This window comes from Equus caballus, chromosome 1 (assembly GCF_041296265.1).
Source record: "Equus caballus isolate H_3958 breed thoroughbred chromosome 1, TB-T2T, whole genome shotgun sequence".
Lineage (NCBI taxonomy): Eukaryota > Metazoa > Chordata > Mammalia > Perissodactyla > Equidae > Equus > Equus caballus.
The window spans coordinates 160,183,167-160,199,776 of NC_091684.1; the positions used below are offsets into that span (position 1 = coordinate 160,183,167).

General features: G+C 41.0%; 1 protein-coding gene across 38 annotated transcripts in view; it reads right to left on the reverse strand.

Annotated features, from left to right (window-relative positions):
- MGA (MAX dimerization protein MGA) overlaps positions 1 to 16,610 on the reverse strand; it is a 153,167-nt gene that overhangs the window by 90,490 nt on the left and 46,067 nt on the right. For 25 of the 38 annotated variants that reach the window (XR_011427327.1, XR_011427335.1, XR_011427332.1 and 22 more), the window contains exon 1: positions 3,434 to 3,570. The exons of 5 other annotated variants lie outside the window; for them this stretch is intronic. The gene's annotated coding sequence lies outside the window, so the exon portion shown is untranslated. Of the gene's footprint in view, positions 1 to 3,083; positions 3,571 to 9,116; positions 9,167 to 16,610 lie in introns of those variants that run through there. 8 more of the 38 variants (XR_011427334.1, XM_023619444.2, XM_070238915.1 and 5 more) reach the window with 3 other exon arrangements.

Genomic DNA, 16,610 nt, shown 5'->3' on the forward strand with positions numbered 1-16,610 from the left:
CATGCTAGGTCCGCACCCAGGATCCAAACTGGCGAAACCCTGGGCTGCGCACAAACTTAACCACTGGGCCATGGGGCCAGTCCCATAAAGATCTAACTTATGACTCAAACCATCACCATCTTGAACCAAACACTGCTACTGGTTTAGGAACGAGGCATCAAATTGTTATTCCATATCTTTTTTTTTTTCCTTTTTCTCCCCAAAGCCCCACAGTACACAGTTGTGTATTTTCAGTTGCGGGTCCTTCTAGTTATGGCATATGGGATGCCACCTCAGTATGGCCTGATGAGCAGTGCCATGTCCACGCCCAGGATTTGAACCAGCAGAATCCTGGCCGGATGAAGCCAAGCGCCTGAACTTAACCACTCAGCCACGGGGCTGGCCCCTCACCTCAATCTTTAAGCACAGATTCCACTTCATATAAGCATATGCCTATGCTTTGGTGATATTATATTAGATTTTCTTGTCAAAGGATAATCAATGCAGCATATTCAGCAGTTTCAGACACAAACACCACTGTGAAGTCTAAGACAACTTGAACCAATTGCAAAAATCAAATGTACTGTTAGGAAGGGCTAGGCTACTCATGAAGAAACAAATCTCCTTCCAGCGAGATTCTAAAAAATATTCTGTATTTGACTCTCTAAAAGCTTTAAGGAAGACCAGAGTTTGGGCACATATATATAACTTAACATTCAAAAAAATCTCAGTTGAGCTTTTCAACATCAAGCACTTATCTACATAAAATAGCTATAATAATGAGCCGAGGAAATAAGTTTAGCTGTGGATGGGAAATACTCTAAGCAACATTCTGAAAATGTCACATGAGAAAGACACACACACACATATACTTTCACAGAGAATGTTTACAGGTAAGTAATGCGGCAAGTTCCATAAATAAACATCTTTTCACCAATGACCTCTTTGGGAAATGTTTAACTATTAAGGCGATGACCCTCACACAACTTACAAAATACACTAGCTAGTTTACTAGGTAGTTACCTAATTCAACAATTCATGTACTGACCCTCCACCAAAAAAACACCAAGTCAAAATTCCAAATCAATACTATTACTTTAAAAACACAAAAATATTCAAATGCTGGTCAACCCATTCTGAATGTTTCCAGAGTTGCTAAAAATAACCATAATAGTATAGCAGGCACCAAGACGTTGGTTTGTTCCTTAATATAATATAATTCACTACAAGAGTATGGCGAAATTAAACTACGTTTTTGAAATTCAAGTTGTGAGAGAATAGGTTCACTCGAATTTCAGTATTTATCAACATATAATGGGCCCAGAAATTTGAAAAATCATAAGTAAAATAGAATTTGGCTATAAGTATAAACAGAAAATAAGACAGCAAATGGTGGCAGACAGCGGAACAGCCAACTATCAGCTCTTAACTGATAGTACGTTAATTTTAATAATGAAATAAAAGGCGTTTGCTATCTATTAGTAAGCACTTACTTCGGACCAGACAATATCCTAGGCATTTTATCATCACTACAACCCTAGAAGGTAAATTTCAAAGTACTATATGAAATTCGTTAGGTTTTAAGGCACAGAACTGCATTTGCCTTAAGATAGTACACCCTCTTCTCTCCCCAGAGACGATTCGTTACTGCAGGCTTCGGGAGCATTTTCTATTCCTAGGACTGGTCCCTTAACTACAACTCGCGGGTTAGCAAGTTCTCATGTCCCTAGCAGTTGCCTAAATAAAATCTGTTGAACTTTTAGTAAGTATGGCAAGACAGCCAGGGCAGTGCATTTCCTCTAGTCCCAAGCATGTGTTTTCTGTTAAGTGAACCCAACCCACTCAACCCACACGACCAGTGGAAACATAACCCTACGGCGGTAAGAAGCACTAGTGCTGATCCCAAACCCTTGGAAGTAAAAAGGTCTCCTGCTAGTCCCGGGCAGGAGCAGTCGCCGTCGACTATCAACGCCCCACAATTACCGCTTTTCAACTACAGAGGCCAACTGGCCAAGAACCACGTGAAAAATGCCGCAAGGAAAGCTCTTCCAAGGAAGAGGAGTTCGGAGAGATCACGTGCCGCCGGCCGGAACCCGCCGATCGCTCGGCGGGATCCAGACGCAATCGGTTACCGTGGAGACTACACAACCAGCCACTCGGCCCTCCCAGGCCAGCCCCCTTCCCAGCAGCCGTCACGCCGCCTCTAGGCACTTTCCCTGCAGGCTAACCGCGGCGTCGCGCCCAAAAAGAACAGGCAAAGCATTCTGCCAGGGACCCTGCCGCACCAGCCTGGGTAGCTTCACAACACGCACGGGCGGCGCGCGGGTGGGCTCAAAAGTTCTCTTGACCCACGTGTCTGTTTCGGCGACGCGAACCCTACGAGAGTGGTCTTCCCTCAGAAGGTGTACTTTGGTTACTCACGTTGTTCTGCCACCAGAACAGACCTCCGTTCTGCCTCCTTTCAGACCTCCTTCAGCCCTCCCTGCTTCCACCCTCGCCAGAAGGAGGCATCCCCAGGGTTCCGAAGGCAAAGCAAAAATCTTCACAGCAAAACATTTTGCACTCTCAACGCAGTTTGAAATGATCTCTAACTTCTCTATACTTTTCGCACACAGATTCCTCAACTTTGGTTACTGGCGCTAGGAGCGGTTTAATGTCCCAGTCCCACCTACCACTGAGAGCAGAGACCTACTTGACAATTTAACTGAAGCGGGAAATCTCATAAACAGAGAACCAGCCAAAGGCTGCCCCACAGAAAGAAAAAAAAAGAACAGAACACCTGCTCTACCCACCTGTTTCCCCCCGCCCTCATTTCTGCACTTACGAACCACCGGTCCTTTGTTTACCAAGTTCCCACTCCTATACAGCTAGCTCACTTCCTCGCCCTCCTTCTTGATTAAACTCGCGGTCCTGCCTCAAACAACTTGCCCGGAAATTACATGCTAGAAGAGACGTTTGTACAGGTGTCAAAACGCTGCACACAGCTCCTTAGAAAAGCGACGTCAGCGCCGTTTCCCTCGGAGTTTTGGAACCCCGAGACCTGGGCTGCAAAATGTAAAGCGCACAAACACCGCTCTCGACCTAAAGCCCCGCGCCCATCGTACCATGCGGCGCGGCACCCCACGCACGCGAGGGCAGGGCCGCGCCATGGGCACTTCTCACCCCGCCCGCCTCGTGGCCGCGCTCTCTGGCGTCGATGTTCCCGGTTAGTTCGCGGCGCGACGCGGAAGTGAGGCCGCGTACGCGCGCGAGGCGACATGCGCAGCCTCGCTCAGAGGACCAGAGGCGCACGCCAAAAGCGGCCGCGCGCAAGGCCCAGCCTGGCCAGGGCGTGCGAAGATCGCTCAGCGGAACGCTTCTCACGCCGCTCAAATACACAAGAGCTTCAAACTCTCGAAAAACTCCAATCGGGCCAGTTCTAAAGCGACGCCCTCCACCCAGGCCCGAGAGTTACCGTGCGGGGCGTGGCCGGCCTCACCCGGAGTCCTTCACATCCCGCCGGGGGCGGGTTATTCTGTTCGGTTCGCACACCGTGTGTCCGCTCCAGCTGAAGAGCCTGCGCGCGCACCGGACGTCCACGTCACCGCGCACGCGCTCCTACCCGCTCGGAGCCCGCCGCGCAAGCGCAAAAGAAGGCGAGAGCAGCACCTCCCTCGCCCCTCCCCCAACAACAGGAGGCCAAACGGCCCCGGAGCAGCGACAAGACCCTTGGGACCCGCCCCTGGAGCTGAAGCCGCTGTCTTTCCGGGTCCCAGCAACCGAGAAAAGCCTACTGAAGCTTCCAGAATCAAGAAAGGTACGGCAGGAGGAAGGCACCCCAATTCCCTCAGCCTCGCACACGAAGCCTTCGCGAAAACTGTGAACCCTGTGCCCGCGGGCTTTCTCCACTGTGCCCGCCACCGGTTCCCCTGGGCTCCTCGCCGGCCCCGCCCCGGCCGCGCCCAGCCCCACCCCCATGGGGCTCCGCAGCCCCCGCGGCTTCGCAAGCCCGTCAAATGAGCCCGAGATCTTCCTCCCAATGTGCTGAGAGCTTGCGGAGCGCCTGAACGTCGGGAAACCTGGAAGAAAACCTCGAGAGACGGGTGGTCGAGTTTGCAACCTCCACGACCGAAGAACACTAGGAAAGTAGGAAGGAGACCCAAAACCTCACTGCTGAGTGGGAAGGAAAGAAGAGCTGCCACTAACTGGCCTAATATAAAGATGAAAGGTGGCCTGATAAAACAGTAAAACGTGGAAATAAGAATTCTGCACGATAGAGTATGATCTGAGCTTTAATTCCTTGATCCTGTTTTCGGTTTTTGTTCAAGATTTTTAAGCTAGGAGATGCAAAGAAAAAATTACCGAATCTCTATTCTGTGTCAGGCAGTTGCTGAACTAAGTTAACGGACAGTATTTCTCCCAACCAAACATCAAAAATTATCTTTCTTCTTGCCAGCTGCTCTTTCTTTTGTGCTGCTAATACTCCGGTAAAAAAGGAGGGTTGTTTAAAGTGAGGGGAAAAGAGGCAAAAACAGAAGTAGGTAGCAAAAGAGCAGAAGTTGTGGTCCATGTTTCCAAACAGTTTTCTTTCACTCTTTTTAGAAGAATTAGCAAGTACTGAGAACCTACTACATGCTAGGTGACTTACTACAAAACACTGTGGAGGAGGTTGACAGAAAGGAGCCAGGAGGAGGCGGCTTGTCCAACAGGACTGATCTGAGATGGACTCCAGGCATAGTAGGAAGGGTCTTCTTTCTCCTCATCTGCTCTTCCTGAGAGGATATGCCACATCATGGGGAGAAACTCTGCTGGAATTAACATGGACTGGAAAATGTGTAGGCTCAAGTTTACAGACTTGTGAAGTTGCTCTGAAACCCCCTTTCAGGCACTGACAACGAGAGCATTATGAGTGTAACAAACGAATAATACCCAAGATCCTAGGCAAAACTGAAAAGTAACAATTTCTTTGACACCTTCCTCCTCTAACCCCAAAAACCTCTTTCTTGCAAGCTGCCTCGTCAGAATCTCCCACCTCGTCCAAGAATGCCTTCCTCTCAAGGGTCTAAGGTTTCCTTACACAAAATTTCCATTTTCTGAGGCAGAAATAAAAGTTGTGTTGATTTACCATTAAAGCATCTGATCCTAAGGTGTAAATGACTGATGACTGCTTAACAACCATGCCTAGTGGTAGTAGTCTGCATCCCAAAAGAGACAAGTTAACACAAATGATACCTCTAATTGGAGAATCTGTGATGACACAGTGGGAGGGAGAGTGCAGATTTTCTTTTGCTACTCTTTCCATACACCAGGCAAACATATTGTGAAATGCCAGATACTTTAAAAAACATCACCAAATTTTCAAAATTCAGCACTGAATCTCCTGGTAGGAGAGGTAAACTACTGGTGGTTTTTCAAAGTGGGGTCTGCATAACCTATAAAGGTCTAGAGATGTACTATCAACAATCTGAGAACTTCTAAATGTTTTTATAGATAATCGAAAATAATACTGCCACACTATTTCAGTGGCCTAGTTTTAGTTTATTATCAGGCTAGTACCAAGTAACCACTTTTTTAATTTGGTTTTTCAAGTAACCTTTCAAATAGTTACATTCAACTTTTATTGCAACGTTTCTCAAATTGGGGTCCTTGGTTGTATTCTTTGGATATATAAGAACTTCTTCCTTTAAAAGGCATCCTTATATAACCCAAGTTTTTAAAATGCCAAGCTAACTGTCAGAGTTCATAGTTCTGAGTTTCACCTTGCTAGTGGAATTCTTTCATTTCACTTATCATAGCTCACCTTGTTTGTCCAGCCTAACACAAAAATCTTTCCCTTGGTTAAACTTTCAAAGAGATTTTACAAAATATTAGGGGGGTGGGGTCAGAGAATGCATGCAATATAAACAATCTGGCCTAAAAAGTAAACAGTTTTGATACAAGATTGCTCTATACACACATAGGCCCTATCCCATTTACATGCACATTTTTCCTATTCAACAAATATTTGAGTACCTTGTATATATGCTGAGCATAGGAGAAAGACTGGTACCTCATGCACTGTTCAGATGTCTCCACTAGAACTCCAAAGAGTTGACACAACTTAACAGAATCCACCAACAAGACAGACTATATTCCTTATCCAATCTATTCAGATGCCATCTTCTCAGTTCTGATTTCTACTGAAGACATACCTCTCTCAAATGACTAAAAGAGAAAATGACTTTACTCTTCAGATGAGACTATCACCACCCCCCAAAACCCCTGGGTTGTGGTCTTGTTTACAATATCTTAATACAGTAAAGGCCATTATAAGAGCTACATACAGACTGGGTTACAAAGAGGCTTGTTTTTAACAAGAAGTCTTTCACTGGCCATAAAAACTTGTGTACTAGGTGGGGGGGGGGGGGAAGAATCATACTAGCTTATCTACAACTCCATCCTTGCCTACCATTTAGTACTGCAACTAAAACCAATTCATGTCAAGGGGCAAAGTATGAATGGCTCCAATATCTGGAACTTGGACTAAAGAATTAAAAGTTCCAAGAGGCATACCCTCAAGGAGCTAATAATTTAACCCAATGAAGAGATTTAAAAATTTCTTAATCAGCATAGTAATGTGATTAAAAGTATGTTTTAGAAAATGTCTGTTAAGAGAAGGATGGAAAAGAAGATAGAAATGTGATGAAATGTTATCAATGTTCATTAAGAAACACCATTCCCTCTTCTTGCCCAGTATCTCAAGCCTGCAGATGTTCCTTACCTTCTGCCTATGAAGATCTTCCCAGATGTCTCAAAGCTAACTCCTTTTCACCCTTCATGCCTAAGCTTAAACATCACTTCTTCAGGAAACTTTACGTAATGCCCAAGATCAGATAAGGTCTCCTTGTTATATGCTCTCACAGTACCTTGTATTTCTTTACAGCACCTACCACAACTGTAACTGTTTTTAAAACTATGTATTGATGAATGTCTTGCCCACTAGACTGTTAGCTCCACTCTATTCCACTGCCTAACACAATGCCTGGAATACAGCACACACAAAATATTTGTTGAATAAATGAATATGAAACCATCAGTCCCAGTTCTCCAGCCAAGTCCAAATATCAAATATTGATTTAATGTCTAACAATTTGGGATTTGGAAAACAGAGTCATAATACATTTAACTATACTCATGTAATATGAACAAACAAGCATCCTGCTTTGGCCAACATTTTCCAAAGGGGTATGGTTGTAAGTAGAAAAAAACTAGTACCATTGATTCTTATCCTAAATTATTTCTCTTTAAAAGAATGGCTAAATATTACTGCCAGGGCTGATGCTTGAAAAGATAACAATATTTTTCTAGGAAAGTCTAATTACTTACTGACTGCCTTTTGCCTGAATGACTTTTAATGGAATATTACCTAGAAAATTAACAAAGACAAACAGATTCTTTGCGTTGGAAGAAATGTTATGATTCTATAATTTACCATCTGGTAATAAAAGCAACAAGTTGTAACAGAGAGTGCCATCTGCATATACTCATCTACAAGAAAAAATTAGTAAATATCTTCAAGATGACAAGATACTTAGTAACAGTGAATTTGTTTTACTAAGATCTACAGGGAAAATGTCAGAAATCAGAAAATAAATGAAGTTCAGGAAGTTAGTTTCAGAAAGATTACAAAATACAAAAGAATAGGTCTAAAAGAAACAAAAAATAAAAGTTTTCATATTACTACTAAGCCCTTAGAAGAAACATCTTATTTAGTAAGGAGAGTGTAAAAGGAAGAACAGGAAGAAGTTTACTTAACTAAGCCTAGAGCTGCACAGAGATTTAAAACACATGTGAACATATAAAAACAGAAACTAGAACTACTGGCCAAAGAAGAGGACTGAGAGACAGCAAGTAAACTGCAAGGCTGGAATCAGGCAAAAATCAAGAATCCTCTGACTGAAAAATTGTCTGCAAATGCATATGAAAGAAGCCATGCTTAGTTTACATGAAGGGCACCAGTGCCTCATGGAAAGGAGCTATGGTGGTCAACATAGCAGTTCCTAGACTACCAGGACATCACAGACGAGGAAACTTTCCCCAAAAAAGATTTAGATAACCATCACAAGGAGAGCAAATTTTTATCTTACGAAGTATACCACCTACTATTCCCATTCTTTCTTAAAATAATGAATATTTTTTTTTAAGATTTTTTTTTTCCTTTTTCTCCCCAAAGCCCCCCCAGTACATAGTTGTATATTTTTCGTTGTGGGTCCTTCTAGTTGTGGCATGTGGGACGCTGCCTCAGCATGGTTTGATGAGCAGTGCCATGTCCGCGCCCAGGATTTGAACCAACAAAACATGGCTGCCTGCAGCGGAGCGCGCGAACTGAACCACTCGGCCATGGGGCCAGCCCCAAAATAATGAATATTTTAAGACCAAAAATCTAGGGAGAATATATCTCATAATGAATAATAGTCTTTTATTTCAAATACATTTAGATAGATGAAAATTTTACTGTATTGTCCTTATTTAATGGTATACCATTGAAAACTTTGCAGCAGGTATTTATAAATGTCTGCTAGCCATATAGCAAGCTCCCTGAATAGCTAAGAATTGGTCTTCTGAGAAAAAATAACATACGACAGGCCTGGGATAGGGTATAAGTCACCTTGCCAAAAAGTCAAGAGTCAGCCTCTCCTTATCAGTAACAACAGAGGAAAAGAGGATATTAGCCAGGAGACACCCCAATCCAGACTAAAGGATGGCCACATGATTAGCAAGCTACTTTGAGTATGTGTGTTTGGTTGTGGGGCAGGACGGGGAGGGGTGGGGTAGTGGGGTACTGAAAACAGGATGATAGCTTTTGCACTGTGGCAAGATCCTAGGACATTGGTAGAGTGACATAAGAACAATGTAGTAAAACCAAGAACCAAGGTCAGACTTAATAAACCCCCCAATCACTGCATACTTAAGAAAAACTGCGGGACACATGGTGGCTCATGATGGCAAAGGAAGAGTTAAGTCAAGCTGCAATTAGTTTAAGCTGGGTTTCAGGCATATCAGACATAAGAGGAAAAACAGGAAAAAAAAAAAAACTTCTTTAATCTGAAAAGTAAACCTAATGGGATTTTAAATATGACTTAAAAATAAACACTGTAAAAGAATTTTATAAGCTTTACCTTTCCTAAAAATGTTAGCTGTGATCCAACCACTGGAGGGCAGGGAACACCTGTTCAAGGAGAGAAAAAAGCTGTATTGAAATAGAGAATATAAAGATTATTCAAGCAACTTGAATGCAGTGCATTATCCAAATTACCTATATAGAGATTATAAATTGTAGAGATTATACAGGGCCAATACTTTTCATCCCAGGATTAGTTCCACCCAACATTCTCTGGGTTACCTAAGCACAAGGAAAATAAATAGGGATACAATCAGTTAAATAAATATTTGTTGAGCACCAACTATGTGCTAGGCACTGAACCAACAATAAAGGAATGAATAAAAATAAGTCCCCTCAAGGCTGGCCCTGTGGCCGAGTGGTTAAGTTCATGCACTCTGCTTCGGCAGCCCAGGATTTCACTGGTTCAGATACTGGGCGTGGACATGGCACTGCTCATCAGGCCATGCTGAGGTGGTGTCCCACATAGCAGAGCCAGCAGGACCTACAACTAGAATATACAACTATGTACTGGGGGGCTTTGGGGAGAAGAAGAAGAAAAGAAAAGAATAAAAGATTGGCAACAGATGTTAGCTCAGGTGCCGATCTTTAAAAAATAAATAAATAAATAAGTCCCCTCATGAAGCTCAAGTTCTAGATGAAGAGACAGGATAATTACATTGTGAAACTGTTGTTGGCTGTTTGGAAAAAGCCTTCTAGGAACGCTGTAAGAACTCACATAGCCTAGGGAATCTAGTAAGGTTACAAAAGGAGGACTTTTGAGTTGGTCTTGAAGGAGAAAATTGAGTGAGAAAAGGAGAATACTGCAAGCAGCAGCTGTATTCAGTAAACAAAGAACTACAATAAGTTATCCAGAAATTGGAGATAAGGCTGCCTTTGTAAGAGTAAAACACTGATGTAAAGATCAATACAACAAGATTAGTACCATGTAGACATAACCTACCCTTTGAAACGGGACTGGACACTTGGAAATATATATCCAATCTACAACTCCATGATGCTCATGATACGTATACATTCACTCATTCAAACATCTACATCCTTGCTCTGTACTGTAAAATATTTATCAGAGATACAGAAAAGAAAAGTTATGGAAGCACAGTGGAAGGAGGAACTATCATTAAAGTATCAAGTAAGGCTTAGTGTTAAATAAAGGATGTCTAGAAGTTGACAAAGCAAAGGAGGAGGGGCATTCTAAGCAGAGAGAACAGCTTGTGCAAAGGCCCATGATATAAAAGAACAGAGAATTTCATTAATTCTTTGAGTCAAACATTTATTGAGCATTCACCACACATAGATCTTGGAACACAAAGACAAGACATGATTCTTACCCTCAAGAGCTTGCAGTCAATTATCAGACAACTAATTATCACATAACGAATAATCAATAATGACAGCAAAAAATAAAGAATGCTATTATTATGGCTCTCTGTCCAGGGTGCAATGGAAGCACAAACAAAGGGCAGCTAAATCAGACTGAGGAGGTCAGAAAAGAATTCCCAGAAAAACTAAAGAATGAGCGAAAATTAGCAAGGCATGAAAGAGCAGGGGCAGGGTGGGTACAGAAGAAAAGCATTTCAGACAGAAAGCAGCCAGCCTCTGTAAAGACAGAGGAACAAGAGAGGGAACACAGTCAGGAAGCACCAGTACTATAATGTGGCTACCATTAAAAATGCCCATGACCTGTGCAGGAACGTACCCATTGGACTAGAAAAGGCAAAGGAAGCCATATTATATATAGTATCTAGCAAGCAAGAGTTTGAGAATTCATCTTGTAGAAAAAGAGGAGCCATTAAAGGGATTATAAGAAGATATATGGTATACTCAGAGACACATGTTTTAAGAAAATTACTTCTGGCCACTGGTTAAGATGGTGTGGAGATGACAAGACTAGGAACCAATCAGACTTCTCTCTGTATCCACCTACATAGTTGCTCACATCAGAAACCCAAGTCATTCTTGACAGCTTCGTCTTCCTCACCTGTCCCCTATGTCCAGTCAATCACCAAATTTTCCTGTTCATTTTACATCCCTGACCTTCCTGACCATGATATGCTCTCAAAGTACCAAATACCTGTCCTTACTAGAACTTACCACAGGTCTAATTTTTATATTTATCTATATAATTCTTTCATTGTCTTATCTCTCCCCACTCATCCCACCACCCCTACAAACTATAAGTTAGGGATTATATCCTTTTTAACCTCTACGTTGTACCCTCAGTTCCTATTATAGTACCTAGTACTTAGAAGCACTCAATTTAGGCCGGCCCAGTGGTGCAGTGGTTAAGTGCACATGTTCTGCTGAGGCGGCCCGGGGTTTGCCGGTTCAGATCCCAGGTGCAGACATGCTGTGGTAGGCGTCCCACATATAAAGCTGGTCTGATGGAAGATGGGCACAGATGTTAGCTCAGGACCAGTCTTCCTCAGTGAAAAGAGGAGGATTGGCAGCAGATATTAGCTCAGGGCTAATCTTCCCAAAAAAAAAAAAAATATATATATATATATATATAAAGAAGCACTTAATTTAAAACATTTCTTTTTTTTTTAAGGAAGGTTAGTCCTGAGCTAACATCTGCTGCCAATCCTCCTCTTTTTTTTTTTTCTGAGGAAGACTGGCCCTAAGCTAACATCCGTGCCCATCTTCCTCTACTTTATATGTGGGAGGCCTACTACAGCATAGCTTTGCCAAGTGGTGCTACGTCTGCACCTGGGATCCGAACCAGTGAACCCCGTGCTGCCAAAGCAGAAAGTGCACACTTAACCACTGCGCCATCAGACCAGCCCCTTAAAACATTTTAAATCCATACATTTCATTCCACCTCCACTGCTGCCATACTCGTCCTAAACACCAACAGCTCTGATCTGGACTATTGCAATCAACATTTTTTTTTTTTTTTGCAAGACTCTTAACTTGATCTATGAGCATGCATTCTAGCTCTTCTCTAATCCATTTTCCACAAAGCATCAAGTGACCCTTTCTAAACATAAATCAGTTAATGCCATCTCTGCCATTTATAACCTTCCATTAGCATTTCATTTCATTCAGAATAAAATTCAAACTCTTAATATGGCCTACAGATCTCTGCATTCCTATCATTCTCCTCATAACTTACCATACTCCAGGCACAATGACCTATTTCTCAAATGCTCCAAACCGTTTCCTACATCAGGGCCTTTGCACCACCTTTTCTTTTTGCCCGAAATGCTTACAGTCTCCAAAATCTTCACCTAGTTAATATCTATTCATTCTTCAGCTCTGTCTAAATGTCACCTCCTCAGCAGTGCTATCCCTACTCCCTAGTCTAAATTCTCTCTCATAGTATCCTATTCTGTTACTTCATAACACTTACAAATATGTATAATTATTTATTTACGATCATTTAATGTGTATCTCCTCCACAAATAATAAAGCTAACATTTACTGAGCATTTTAACATATTAACTCATTTAATCCTAATAACCAATGAAGCAGCAACTACTATTATCCTCATTTCACAGACGAAACTGAGGTATAGAGAGGTTAGTTAATTTGCCCTAGGTCATAAAGCAATAAGAAGTCAAAGTCTGAACCCAAAGTTCATGCTTTTAATCACTATGCTATAGCGTAAGCTTGGAGAAAACAGAGTAACTATGTCTGCTTTGTATATCACTATATGCTTAAGCCTGGTGCTAGATATAAAGCAGGCACTCACATATTTGCAGAATAAATGAATTAGTAAGTAACTAAGAGGCAAATGATTAGATTTAGAGGCATAAGTGAGAGGGATAAGAATAAAATGGGTTGGGGCGATGATGGCATCGATTTTGGACATGCTGAATTAAAGGCAGCTCAGGAACATCTTGGGTCACAACTTCTTAATTAGAAGACCACAGGGGCTAGTCCCTGGCCGAGTGGTTAAGTTCACGCACTCCGCTTCGGCAGCCCAGGGTTGCACAGGTTCAGATCCTGGGCACGGACGTGGCACCGCTCATCAAGCCATGCTGAGGCGCCGTCCCACATGCCACAACTAGAAAGACCCACAACTAAAAATATACAACTATGTACCAGAGGGCTTTGGGGAGAAAAAGGAAAAATAAAATCTTTAAAGAAAAAAAGACCACAGATATCTAAGGAGTCCATGAAGCGGCTCTAGGAGGCTCAGGAACACCCTAAAACAATATGCAAAATCTGGTGTACCTGTGTCCTTTTATACATAGAGAGCGAGACATCTTTAATTAGATTTTTAAAGGGGTATGTAATCCCCCAAGTATTTAGGAACCACTGATCTAAGTGGAAATGTCTAATAAGCATTTGGAAATAAAAATTTGAACTTTAGCTAAATACAAAGATTTAGGAAGTAATTGAAACCAGGGATTTGAAAAAGTTTGCCCAAAATGTATAGAGAGTGAAAGATCTCAGAGGGCTATGTTCACAATCCTGGAAAATAGATATTTAGAAGATAAGTGGTAAAAGAAGAATCTAGGAAGGAAAAAAGAAGATGTAGTCACAGAGATAAGAGAAAAATAGGTGAGAGGAGCATCATAGAAGCAAAGGAGGGGAGAATGTCTCAAAGAATAAGGTATCAGTCAGCAGGGACAAATAACCAAGAAAACAGGGATTGAAGAACAGAAAAATGTATTCCAGGAACTATACATGGTTTCATAAGTTTGAAATACAAAGTGGAGTAGTGCAACAGGACGCCCAGGTGGCCAAGAAGTAAATGGATACCAGGGTATAGTACTCAGGAGAGAGAATCATATTGAAGATATAGATTGGGAAGTCATCTATGTATTTGGAAGAATTAACACGAATGAAATTTTTCAGGGAGTATATGTAGAGGTGGGGCTCTAATCTTGAAGCCATAAATGATTTAGGGGAAGGATATCCTACAAAACTCCTAAAATTGTAGGCAGAAGTTTGTGTAATGTACATATGTGTAATTTTCTAGGGAGAATTCATAAGTTTTTTCAGATTTTCAAAGGGATCTATGACCCCCAAAAAAGGTTAAGAGCCACAGGAGCTGAATGAGAAACAAAGGCCTAGCTAGAGAGTGACTCTGGAGAACATCAACACGGAAAAGGAACCTGCAGTTTATCAAACGGGATTGACAAATCTAAAGAACAAATGTGTATAAGAAAGAGGGGCCATCTGCATGGAACTCAGAGAATAAAAAAATTAAAATAAATTTGGTATCATATATGCTATGTAAGTATTTCTCAGACTTTTGTGACTGGGATTCACAATGAAAAATACATTGCTAACCAATGTGCACACACAGGTTATTGAAGTAATTTTCCAGTAACCTAGAATGACAACAATACGACACTGATGCTCTAAAACGTTTATCTCTAAAAACAGAGGGGAAGAGACTGGAATTTATAAAGAGTAGGTTATTTAAGGCCTTGGGCTTTTGTTTCTGCTTTTTAGTTGTTTTGCAATGTCTGATATTTAGATAGTTCTCTTTAACTTAATTTTTTTTCACTTATTATATATACAAAAAACCTTTTAAACTAATTTTTTCTTTCAAGAACCAAAATTAAAATGTCCCCTGGCTTCCCTATCTTACTAGTTTTATTTACACCATGTCTCACTGCTGGAAGAAGGGGAAACGAGATGGGAAGGTAGGCAGGTAAGATTCAGCAAGAACAGAAGAAACAGCAAAGCCCCAAAGAGTAATGGATCTTCTGAGAGTAGGATTTCTGAAGTGTAGGCCCTAATAATGTGCAATTTAAGGGATTAAAGCTTGAGAGAGAAGGACAACAGCAGATAGACCAAAGCAGCCCCATAAAGTGTTTAAAAACAAAGATTCTGGAGTCACAGTAAATCCCAACTCTACCATTTCCTGATTGTGTAACTTGGGTAAATTACTTAATTTCTTTGTGCCTCAGTTTCCTCATCTTTAAAATGGAAATAATATAACAGTTCCTACTTCCAGGAGCTGTTAAGAGCATTAAATGAGATATAAATAAATGTAAAGCACAGAGAACAGTGCATGTGCCACGCAGAATAGCACATGTATAATCATTTGATAACTGTTAGCCATGCTTAATTCTTAACAAATCACTTATAACTTTAAAAATAAAATATCAGTCATTTAGTATATTGCTTTTAAAGCAACTACATAAAATAAACTTTTAAAAAGATCAGTCTCAGGGGGCCAGCCCCACAGCCTAGTGGTTAAGTATGGTGTGCTGCACTTCAGCGGCCTTGGTTTGGTTCCCAGGCACAGAACTACACCACTTGTCGGCAGCCACACTGTGGTGGTGACCCACATACAAAATAGAGGAAGACTGGCACAGATGTTAGCTCAGGGTGAATCTTCCTCAGGGAAAAATAAAGATCAGTCTCAAAAAAGGAGATTTTGCACCTTCTTAGAAAACTTAGAGCAACAGATTTGAAAGTTAAGATTCTTCAAAAATCACCGCTCTAAGTTAATCTACAAAGCAGGAATTGTGTCTTTGACTTCTATCATATGATGTACATGTATTTAATCAAATATTTTTCTACAATAACCAAGACAATTAGTACTTTACTTTTAAATTTTTTTATTTTGCTTAGGAAGATTCCCCCAAAGCTAACATCATTGCCAATCTTCCTCTTTTTGCTGAGGAAGATTTGCCCTGAGCTAACACCTGTTGCTAACGTTCATCTAGTTTATATACGAGCCGCTGTCACAGCATGGCCATTGATAGATGAGTGGTATTGATCTATACCCGAGAACCGAACCCGGGTCACCAAAGTGGAGTGCACCAAACTTAACCACTAGGCCACAAGGGCTGGCCTCAATTAGTAGTTTATAATAAACTGTCTCAGAAGCCTAAATTTAAGTCTTTTATACTCATTCTGAATACTAAGGTTGTTTTCCCCTATTCTCCTACATTCTCTCACTTAATTTAAAATGTCTTTTAAGGAAATCAAGAATTTTCTTTAATCACCATAAAGTGTTCTGAAAATAGAAAATTCCATATACATGCTAAGTTTATTACCCAAAAAAGCAATAAAATATCAAAAATCACTTTCATTTACACTGCTAAATTCATAAAAACAAACACAGTTGTATTGATTCTTATCTTTTTAAGAAGGTATTAGTGATTCGTTTGTTTCATTTAATCCACCTCTAAGAGTTAAGCTATAACAGCCCTTTTGTCAAAAATTCATTTTTAAACATTAACAATAACGAATGAACAATCACAACAACATACACATACACAACAGGAAGGAACAAAGGATTATGTGGTTTTCACTCAACTCTATAAAGGATTTTGTACCATATCTATAATAAGAGCAGACCTAGCTTTCCTGAATCATCTCTAGGAATAAACTCCACCTACTTCCAATTTCATAGCACTCTATCAGAGCTTCCCACAACCTCATAATTTGTTGGGACTTGTGGAAACATCAAGTTACAAAAACAAAAACTTTGCTATTATTTCCTATCCTATGCAAAATCAGCCAAGATTAAAATTTCAAATCAAAGTAAGAGCAGTATATTCCATTTTTTAAAAATTAT